Source organism: Malaclemys terrapin, chromosome 7 (genome assembly GCF_027887155.1).
Source record: "Malaclemys terrapin pileata isolate rMalTer1 chromosome 7, rMalTer1.hap1, whole genome shotgun sequence".
NCBI classification, from domain to species: Eukaryota; Metazoa; Chordata; order Testudines; family Emydidae; genus Malaclemys; species Malaclemys terrapin.
Genome location: NC_071511.1, coordinates 95,298,160 through 95,309,624, shown reverse-complemented (window position 1 = coordinate 95,309,624; position 11,465 = coordinate 95,298,160). Strand labels below are relative to the sequence as shown.

General features: G+C 38.9%; 2 long non-coding RNA genes across 2 annotated transcripts in view; one reads left to right on the top strand and one right to left on the bottom strand.

Annotated features, from left to right (window-relative positions):
* The first annotated feature begins 497 nt into the window (after positions 1-497).
* LOC128840252 (uncharacterized) overlaps positions 498-11,465 on the top strand; it is a 15,675-nt gene continuing 4,707 nt past the window's right edge. The window contains exons 1-2 of the long non-coding RNA XR_008445620.1: positions 498-585; positions 1,450-1,544. This is a non-coding gene — a long non-coding RNA (uncharacterized LOC128840252). The remainder of the gene's footprint in view (positions 586-1,449; positions 1,545-11,465) is intronic.
* LOC128840251 (uncharacterized) overlaps positions 2,974-11,465 on the bottom strand; it is a 17,350-nt gene continuing 8,858 nt past the window's right edge. The window contains exon 3 of the long non-coding RNA XR_008445619.1: positions 2,974-3,245. This is a non-coding gene — a long non-coding RNA (uncharacterized LOC128840251). The remainder of the gene's footprint in view (positions 3,246-11,465) is intronic.

Sequence of the window (11,465 nt, the reverse complement as noted above, 5' to 3'; positions counted from 1 at the left end):
CTGCCTATTAAATGCATCACTTAAGACCTCAATAAATCATCAAGTCCAACCTCCTGCAATGTGGCAGGACCAAGTAAATCTAGACCCTGACAGGTGTTTGTCCAACTTGTTTTTTAAAGCTTCCAATGATGGGTACTCCACAACCTCCCTTGGAAGCCTACTCCAGAGCTTAACTACCCTTATAGTTAGAAAGTTTTTCCTAATATCAAATCTAAATCTCCCTTGCTGCAGATTAAGCCAATTACTGCTTGTGCTACCTTCAGTGGAGATGAAGAACAATTGATCACCGTCACTTTTATAACAGCCCTTAACATACTGGAAGACTGTATGTTAAGGGCTGTTGTAAAAGTCACCCCTGAGGCTTCTTTTCTCAAGACTAAACATGCCCAGTTTTAACCTCTCTCATAGGTCAGGTTTTCCAAACCTTTTATAATTTTTGTTGCCCTCCTGGACTTTTTCCAATTTGTCCACAGCTGTCCTAAATTTGGTACCCAGAATTGGACACAGTACTCCAGCTGAGAACTTAAAAGTGCTCAATGGGAACCAGAATAAACTTCAACATCCCACTATGGCTCTGATACCAAGGTATTAAACATATGAATCTCTTTAAGAATGTGTGTGTAGTCCTGACTTCAATGAGACTGAAGCATGTGTGTAAGGTTAAGTACCTTGCTGAATGGGGGCCTATTCAGGTAAACCTGAATATCATAGTGTTAGTATTTTTGTTAATGTTTTTAGTTTGAGAACCCCTGGACCTATGTTCCCAAACTGCATGTATATCCTAGTTAATTATACCACTGGGACAACAGCCAATGAACATGGGATGTTACACGTAAGCAGTGTTTTTGCTGCATGTAAATCATTAGATGATTTTTGGGTCATTGGGTTCTGCAAATACCTTTATTTCTGGCTGTAGTAAGCAGGGGCGGCTCTATGTTTCTTGCCGCCCCAAGCACGGCAGTCAGGTGGCCTTTGGCGGCATGCCTGCGGGCAGTCCGCGGTCACGCGGATTCGGCGGCGTTTCTGTGGGTGATCTGCTGGTCCCGTGGCTTCAGCGTACTCACCACCGAAACCGCGGGACTGGCAGACCTCCCGCAGGCATGCCGCCGAAGGCTGCCTGACTGCTGCCCTCACAGCAACCGGTAGGCCGCCCCCTGCAGCTTGCCGCCCCAGGCACGCGCTTGCTGCGCTGGTGCCTGGAGCCACCCCTGGTAGTAAGTATGTTGCCACCATAGAATGGACTATTATATGGTTTGCCATGTTTCTCACTTAGTTGAAAGCAGAACGTCTTCCCCATTCCTTCCTCAGACCTGGCTAGTTTTATGTGCAGTAAGTGCTACAGTTTGTGCCCATCTCCTTCTTGTGTGCTATACTTGCTCAGTGGCACTGTGGCCTCAAAGTCACATTCTAACTCATGTATCACACAATGAACATTCTGTGTTTTCACAGCTTCCAGTTATAGAGCCACAACTAAAACCCTTTAGCCACATGAAGGACATTTTCAGAATACCAAATGTGCAGTCGGCGACAGACCAGACAAAATGGTAAGATACAGGATATTACTGGTTAAGAGGAAAGAAGGGAGATGTTGGTGAAAGAAGATTCTTGGCTTTTCAGAGCTATGTTAAATACATGTTAATTTGCGGCAAGAAGAAAAGGTAACATTTTTAGAAGCCTGAGTTCCTTGGCTTCCCTAAGTCCCTAAAATTTTTTCCTATAAAAATCTTTTTACTTAAGTTGTAATCTCCCATCAGGTGAAGAAATTAGGATAAAAAAGTAGTTTGTCATTTCTATCTCCTATTATATATTATTCCTTTTCGGAACAAGAAGAACAAAATATTTTAAAATAAATTGACCCCAAGCTTGCAATTAGAACCTTGCAGGCAGAACCTTGTGTTCATACAGAACCCGAATTTATTTCAATGGGACTCTGGGGGCATAGGCATGTTCCAAGATAAATCATACTGGAAGGTCTCAACCTATGTTTGCAATTCTTTGGGCTATTTTAGAGCTGGCCCTTTAATTTGCAAGTGTCAGAGCTCAGAAACAGCCAGTATCCAGCCCTACATCCTACTAGTGCTTCTCTGAAGCTAATATCTTGTTTGCTAGAATCTCAATTTTTATTATAAAAAAAGTCTCTAGTTGGTATGTTTGTGCAGAAAACTTCAAAAGTGTGAAATAAGTGTAAACAATACAGAGATGAGTCTGCAGGGAACCTGGAATAACAGCAATGAGAGGTGAGAACTACTTATTCATCTCAGGGAGGGGTTAACTCAGCTACCCAGTGGATGGCACTGTACCTATTAGCAGGAACTACTTCATTCCTCCTCATGTAAGAAAGGAGAGGGAAGGTTACAGATCCACACAATTTACTGCAGATGACATCTAGGAGATACCACCACTTACTTTTTTACCCCGATCAAGAAGGAGCAAAGTCCAAGAAGCCTAGCAGAGCCCACGGGCATACTGAAGCCAGCTCAGAAAAGCACCACCTTCTTTTTTTTAACTTCAGCCTGACCTTTGGGGGCCCTTCAACCTGAGGATCCCTTTGACTGCACAATTTTAGGTTTTTTGAGCATAATACAGAATCAGAACAATAGCTCAAACAAAGAGGGATTCAGCTAAACGGACTTTTTTTTTTCTCTCACATCACATCACACACTTATGGGCAAATCCAAGAAAAAAATGGATGAAAAAAATAAAAATTTACTTCTTAATCAGTTCAACCCATTTCATTGACGAGCACTACACTACTGTACTTTTAGCTAGCAATCAAGAAAGAGTTTCATATTGTGGGGAAAAAGTGAGTCAATTCTATTATTTGATTAAAATACATATTACATTTAATAATACCTAGGAAGAGGCAATTGAAAATTAGGGCATTAGAAATTTTCTGTTTAACCTTTAGTTGTTTGCTAACATTTGCAGGGCTAAAAATATATATTGACTCTTAATAGTTAACTTGAGTTTATACATCAGAAAGAAATGAAAAAAGTCTATTAAAGGTCAGTTAAAATTTAACATATTGCTTTTTACTACACGATTGCAATCTCTGAATAAATGTCCAGAGTAAAGTAGGAGTTGTCAGTGTAACTAACCTGATTTGAGAATGGCAACCTTTGAAAAATTGCCAATATAAATGGTCTTGTCTGATAAAAGTCTGCCTTGATCATGATGAAATATCTTGGGAAATTGCTTGGATCTGATTCACAAACCATTTTTGCCTTCTTTGAGCACGTGTTGGGCTAAAAATAAAAATCCAAACAAGGTTAGCTAAAAAGTTAATATGTCTATTGAAATAAGTCACGGACTTCAAATATTTTCATAACTACATTTTCCATGTTTTAGTTAAAAAAGTTTACTCCAGTATTAAGTTCATTACTAATTGTCTATGTGAAGTGTATAAAAACAGGGAGCTCAGAATGGCTCTGAATAATTGGTAACAGAATATTTGCTTAGTAAGTCTTCACTTACTGCTGAAAACATTTTTTGGATCATTACTTCAAGTATCTTATGAGCACATTTTGTACTATAGACATAAAAATAGCTTGGAAATTTAATTAGACTGGTTTACTGGGATTGGAAAATAACTAATTTTCACTTCATACATATTTACAAGAAAAAGTAGATACTTTCAAATGTATTTACAAATTTGATTCAGAAAAAGATCTCCATGAAAACAAAAATGCAACCATTTCTGAACGACCATACTAACTTTTCTTATTGTTTAGCTTCTTTGTTTTATTTACCATATTAAGCGGTTCTTACTCTGACAGGCTATGACATTCCTTTTCTCAAAAACCAAAAAGTAGAGCAGTAAAATATTCGGCATAGCCCCAAATCAGCAAGCACTTAAGTATGTGCTTAACTTTAAGTACATGTTGAAGGGCTTTACTGAATCGGGGCCTAATGGGTACCTTTCTTTAGGGATGAGAGGAAGAAAATAAGACTCTACAGTGGTGATAGTTACCTGCCCAGGTTTCAAAGCCGCATATAACCAAGTTACTGGAAATTTACAGTTTCCATGTCAGTTTATGGATTTTTGGATCCCATATTTTTCTTTCCATCCTTTGGCTATACAGAGAAAGGGTTAAACATTGTTCTTTGTCTAGAACATTGTTTTCTGATCTTTGGAAAGCTACATGCCCTTCCTCCACCCCTCTTTTCAGGAGAATGAGACTAATTGCATTCCTCCTTTTTTTCTTTTTTTACTGAAAGCTGAGATACTGCAGAACAATGTAGAGAGCTGCCTGCACCCCTTTCGCTAGCCTTTTGAATCCCACTAGTGGGTGCTGTGCACATTTTGGGAAACACTGCTGTAGGGTATCTGCTCAAAAATGCAACCCGCAGTTGGGGTTTTGATCTACCGCCAATGCTTTACCAGAGTATTTGTAGCCATTTTCAATATGAACCTTCTCTTTATCCATATGCTTCTTTTACATGGGCACTGTTTCTCCTATGATTCTATTAGTGAAGTCTTATCACTTCCACTCTTTTAGGTCTGATTATCACAATATTTCAAAGACATTTGACTGAAATGCTTTTCTATCATTAGAGGCTGGAGACTAAGGGTAGGGATCACAGAATCAAAAGCATGTTTCTTTCTTTACTTTATAAGCTGCCAACAGAACTAAAGGAGAGTCTGTAACAGGGTGTAGGAAATCATATGGGGCAACAGAGTATACCGTGGTGGAAAATGCTACTTCACTGCATAAAGTTAGCTCACAAGAGACAAATGGAAGGAAGCAGCTGGCAGAAAGTGTACTTTTGCTCCAAAATGTCTTTTGTTGCTTTCTTTGCACAAAAGGACTCGATTCATTCCAAGTTAATAGGATGAAATTCACTCCAGTGTAGAGGATCTGTGCAGTGCTCTGCACCACTTCAACACCACTTAGATCTTTGAAGTTGGGTTTAAGTAATGCATAGGGCTCTCTGCACTGCAGTGAATTTCAGCCATAGTTCTTAATTTGTAGAGCACATTGGGGCACACAAAGCAAACTATTGAAGAATCTGTGAAATGTTCTAACTGTCCAAAGTGTGGCAGCAAACAGGTAAGTTCAGCTGCTTCTAGCAAGTTCTGTAGTGTGTATAAACTCTGATTTTGTAATAGAAAATGCACGGAGTTGAGTGAAGGCATGTGAGAATGTGGTGTCTGATGAGTGGTAAGCCTTTGTCATAGCTTCTGCAGCACACATGCTCTTTTAAGCAGGAAACAGTGATCACTTTTGAGGGTTCCAGCACATTTCCAGTTATATTAGAAGCACTGTTATATAGTCAAGGAATGCTGTGTGGTATGTGGTCAACACACAAGCTACAATAAAACACTACATTATCTTTATATAGTTTGAATTTTAGTCAACTTCCTTTTAGCTTCTGTCACTGATTCCCTCTTATAACATATTAAGTTCTCCCCTATTCAGCACTGCAATGGCTTGTTGCAATGGCTTGTTTCAAATATGAGTTCCATATTTCAGCACATTTTCCCACATACCATTATAGGTTACCATAGATATACTATTGTGCTGTGGGGAATGAAATGGAAATGCACTGACGTTTAATGAAAAATAAAAAGTTAAGATAGTCAAAATCCAAGGTTTTCTTTCAAGCATTCAAACTTGTTTAAATGCAAGCTTACAGAAAATGAAACTATAAGATGGCCTTCCTTTTGTCACATCATCTGTCAACCAAGGGCTGTGGTAAAATATTGGGAACATTTGTTAATGGCAGCCCTATTGTCAGCTAATTCTTAGAAGGGTTTATTTTGTTTTTCAAATCTCAGTGGAGATATTTTAGAAATTAAAAATATTACATGCAGTCATTTTGCAACTGTTCTCAAACATTTATAAAAACTGACCAAGCAATGCTTATAACATTCACCACCTTCACAATATCAGAATAAGACACATTCAGAATAATTAAATTAATTAATTATTTTCTGCTATTATACTTTAGCAGATGGTAAATGTGAAGGTTAATGCTTTCCTAAATGCTAGCACCCAAACTTACATGTACAATGAAGCAGAAGAAAACAGTTAGTAGAGCGCTCATTTGTGAACCCTCACTCAAATATTATCAACCAATATTTACATTACAGTGGCACACCCTGTTAGATTAGGTGCTATGCAGAGCACCTCCCTAGCAAACACCAGGATTTGTATTTTGTATCAGTGTAAATGTTCCAGATATAGAACATAGACTATATGGGGCCTGATCCAACTCACAGGGATGTCAATGAGAATCTCTCCATTGGCTTTAATGGGAGTTGGATCAGGGCTTTAGAATCTATTGAATAAAAGGAACAGAAGCAGCCGTTAGCAACTCAATAGCAAATGCCTTTGAAATTCTTCTAGGAGTGCTAGGAGTGAGAAAACCGAGCAAATTGCTTTTGGTTTGATGGCTGAGATCATCTCCTTGTCTTGTTGATAGCATATTTGTACAGCTGTGACCCAGGGCGTCCTTCAGTGCCCACTGGCAGAGAGCACCTCATCCTGTAACTCACATCGGCCTGACACACTCCTTGCCCTAACATACTCCTGTCATAATCTGCATCTAAAAGGTGTCATGTAATGTATCATCTGCAAATCAGTAACATCCTGGGCATTAATGTTATTGTGTGATGTATGTACGGGCGGTATATAAAGAATTCTAGATGTGTGTTGGAAGTATGTTCTTAGAAGGTGTTGTGCAAGAAGTGCATAAGTCCAGTCTGTCCTAGACATAGCAATGTTGTATGGCCTGTTTTCCTGAGTCTCCAGTGTAAATTGGGCCAGGTAATACCTCAGAGAATAATGAAAAGTGCATCTACATAGAAAGGGTAAACAAAGTCAGTAAGCTAAACGAGTGGTGGAGGGAAGACTGCTTAATGATCATACTGGAGGATGGAGCCTGCATCCCCAGGAAGCTTTCCTGCTCTTGAAACAGAGACAGTAGACTTTGGGAAATACAAACAGAAGCAGAAAACCATTTTGGCATTGATCTCCTGGGGGACACAAGAGGCCAACTCATGGGGTTGAAGTCTCTGGGAACTGACTATAGGTGAGGAGCCTGCTTAGACAAATATTGTAACTTGCTGAAGTTAAGTTTTAGTCACTAGACGTGGGTTTGGTTTAGTTTTACTTGTAACCATGCCTGTGTCATGAGCTCTAATTTACTATTACTAAAATGTCTGTTAATAAACTTACTCTTGTTTTATTACAAAATCATCTCAGAGCTTTGTATTAAACTGAAGGGTGAAATCCTCAGCTAGGAGTCTGCTGCGTGTTCTGTCTCTCTGGAGGCAGCAAACTTGATAACTTCTGTGAGTATCCAGTGAAAGGGACTGGATCCTGCAGGGGTGAGGGAGGAGAGGGGGAAACTCAAGATCAGAAGTGTAACCAGGCTGGTAGAAACCAGAGTGAGGCCATTGTGCTGTGGCAGGCTGCTAGTGTCAGGGTTCTGAGCCAAATTTGCACAGCACAGAAGCACCCAGGGTTACAGAACAGGTGGTGACAGAACCCCTTATCTGGGTGATCCCCAGAGGATCACAACAGGATACTAGCTCAGAAACTACAGACACACAAAAATCACAAAAAACATAATTAGTTTGTACACATGGAATATCAATGGGAGCTGGTCACAAGTCTATAGCTTTCTTAAAATGCATATAGCTCCTTGATTTAGAATAAAGTGGCATTCACAAGGGGTGCAAATCGCCCCGTTCAGAAAGCCAGCACAAAGCCTATGCACTACTTACATTCCACTTAATCCCTGTTTAGAGGCAGCACTGCCCAGTGGATAGTGAACTGGCCGAGGAGTAAAGGGACCTGGGTTCTACTCCTGGTTCTGCTACTGATTCACTAAGTGACCTGGGGCAAGGCACTTCACCTCTCTGTGCAGCTGCTTCCCCACAGCCAAGTGTCTGTCTTGTCTATTTAGACTCTAACTCTTTGGGGCAGGGACTGTCTCTAATCATGTTTGTACAGCACCTAGCGCAATGAAGCCCAAATTTCAGTTAGGGTCTCTGGGTACTATTGTAATACAAATAAACAGCAACATTGGCAAGTTTTCCTTGGTCAAAACGTTGCTATTCCTGCCAGCCAGTCACTGTGTTAACTATCTGTATTTTCTGGTGCAGTTTTAGTTCTTTTTAGGAAATTAAACACTTCCTAAGTCTTCTGTCCTGCCATCCTTGTGAGTCCACATGGGCAATTTCAGTTTCACTGATAACTCTAATGGCAGTAGAAGTTTGAACTTACTGGACCTCTGCAGCGTTACTATATGGACGATTTGGCCTCTGGAATGTCAGCCTACATGCTCTACACAGACCTTCTCCTCAGGAAGCAGAGGGTTCTTCAGAGAAGTACTGGTACACAGCTGAACAGAACTTCTCTCCATCAAGTACAAAGAGTCTGGTGGAATATATCAAACAAAGAACTGCATTGGCATGCAGACCCAACCTTTGCTTGTTCTGTAAACCAAAATGATGCAAAGTAACGATGACTGACTAGTTTCTTATTTCCATTCTTGAGACTGTAATTTCTTTGCACTTATCCTGGATTCTTCACCAATATCTTATTTTACTCTTGCTTCCTGAACAATATTTCTTGAATTTTACAGAGGATTGAGTGAACTTCAGGTTAAACAGAGAATATGCAAGAGGAGAGCTGAAATAAGAGAAGTTGTTTCAATATTAAAAAAAGTGCTTCCAAAACAATAACATTCTCAGTTAACTTCAATAAATTGTGAGAAAAAACAACAACGTGTGCATCCTATTTTTGAATAATTCCACAATCGTTCATAAACCTGATATAAAAAAACCCAAATACCATGCATATGCAATACAGTTTGTCTTATGCAATGGGATATGTCCAATTCCTGGTATATTACTATGGTCCAATCCAAAGCAAATTTTAATCAATAAGAGTCAGTAATTTCATCAGGCATTGGATGAGGCCAATACTGATCTTACCGGGAAGAGAAGAATAACTGAATCCACTATTACAGGCAGAACAAATTGGTGGCATATGTTAACATTTCCAGCATTGTCCATACAGCTCCTTAGTTTTGTTTCCACATGCGTCTGCCAGCTTTTCCTCCTCCACACCACACCACATTGTACCAACCACAGAAAGAACCACCACTGTATTTTTACTTTTTATTATTTTGGAAGTACAAAAGTATAGTATTATGTTCCAAAGTACATATATCATTGCAGTATGTTGAGAACTGAAAATCCTCAGAAGTTGCACATGATTAAATAGTCGCACATCACTTTGTAAATTGATTAATTTCTGCTTAAAGAGACGCTAGTAATACAGGTGCATACAGAGCAGGCTCAAGAATTACTTTGCTAATGCAGTGCTAATAGAGTATGTCCCTGAGAGAACATCCTCCAGTGGGGAGATTTGAACTCCCTTCTATATAAACAATGTGCACATTGGGGCAAAGATTTATTCTTCATTCAGTGGTGCCTACTTACTATCTCAGAACAAACTTATGAGCCAAATATGAACCAAATGCTAGGGAAGCAGGATGAGTGAAAGTATATTTTGTCCTATCAATGGGTGAAAAAAGGGGTGATTTAGTATATTTACTAATTAAACATCACTCTTTGTTGCTGATATTAAATTTTAACAGCAGACTACAGCCTTAGGTTTAGCACACCTTTCATGTAAACAGAAAAGGCTATGTTCTATTTTAAAAGCGGGACCAATGCCCAGAATCACAAGGCTTGTCATTTCCTAAACTATAAAAATGTAATTGGGAGTGGGCTGAGCTAGCTCCAGTGAGATGCGAAACAACCATATAGAGACAAAGAAAACCTATTGTAATCACTAATGGAGAGTTAGAGTTATGTTTGCAAGAAGACTATTAACTGAGCCAACAGAAGTTGGCAGCTACGTATGTGTAGTTATTTTTCAAAGGAAGGACCTAGAAAAAGCTGGAATCTATTTATTCTGGCTTCCAGAAATTTTTGCTGTGGCTAAGTACATAGCTATTTCAGTTCCAGCCACAAACCAAGAATTATCTTCATTGTTCTCTATACTATATCATCCATTCCAGATCTCTGTCTCTGAACCAGTAATTTTTTTGAAGCAAGATTTAAGTTCCAGTAATGTTTTCTGATTGTTCAGCAATCAGTAGTGCACTTTCCACTATCTAAGTGCTCCTATGGCTCCCACCACCTGAATTCCTCCTGAGTATTTATAGATTTATCCTCACAACAACTCTCTGAGGAAAGTATTATCCCCCTTTTACAGATGGGAATCTGAAGCACAGAAAGATTGACTAATGTGCCCAACATACCTTAACCACAAACCATCCTTCCTTCTCACCACTGTTCAGATCATCAGCAATCTCCAGAGACACAAAATGTAGAAGGATGACGAAAGAAAAATTAAAATTATAAACATTTTGTTATGCAAAAGTCTTACAGAAAACAATAAAGAAAGAAGCTAATAGGATTCCATAGAGATTAAATAGAGCCCTGTAAAACTTACTATAACCCCCCACTGAATTTAATCAAGAATGATATCTGCTCAATAGAACTGTTAATACAGAATTGTATGCTTGACATAGAATTCTATAGCTGGGTTGAAAAATTTCACAGAAAGATTATTTTGCATTACATTATATCAGAGCTTTTTCATAGAATTAGGTGGGAAGGAATACCCCCCCTTCACCACCAGTGCCATCAAACATATTCACATGGAACATAGTAAATGCACTTAAAAAGGGATTGCAAAGTGGTACTAAAAAGGTCATTGCTATGTGGTCCTATATTTTTAGATTTTCACCTGTTAAATACACTCAAAATAACTTTGTAACAATAATTTGATAAAAAATATGCCATATAACATGAATGCATATAAAGAGCTATTATACTCTTTATAATCATGGTTTTGTTATGAACACCTGTGTCTTATACAGTGCAGGGATTCAGAATCAAAGATTAAGGTGTAGCTTGGGTTCCTCATATAAACACAGAATACAGTGGACGTTTTAGATGTGTAAGGAACCTAGGATCAGGCCCAAAATATCACTTGACCTTATATCCTACCATGTGAGAGACGCATGAGTTCTAAATGAAGGCCAAACAGGTGTCTTGTAATGCCAAATACCTTTAGGAAATTTGTATCGTACCTAATGTACAAACATTAAGATACTCAATATCTCTAACATCTCAGATAACAAACTATCTGCTTTGGAGTGAGCCACACTACTTTAAAAAAGTTTTGATATATTAATGGAATCAGGTGGCTGAATCATGCAGGCATGCCCATGAAATTCCCAGTGGAGTCCTGTTGATGTCACCCTAAAAGCCCTTTAGTCTCATACTAATTGTGTGTCAAGACCAAAGCAATTGAGAAATTGTAATTCTTCTTCAGAAAGGCACTCTGTAGAAATGGTACCACACAGTCCCATGTTGATGTTTTCTTAGTGACCTCCTTACAAATGGGCTCAGTTTACAATTAAAGTTGGTCCAC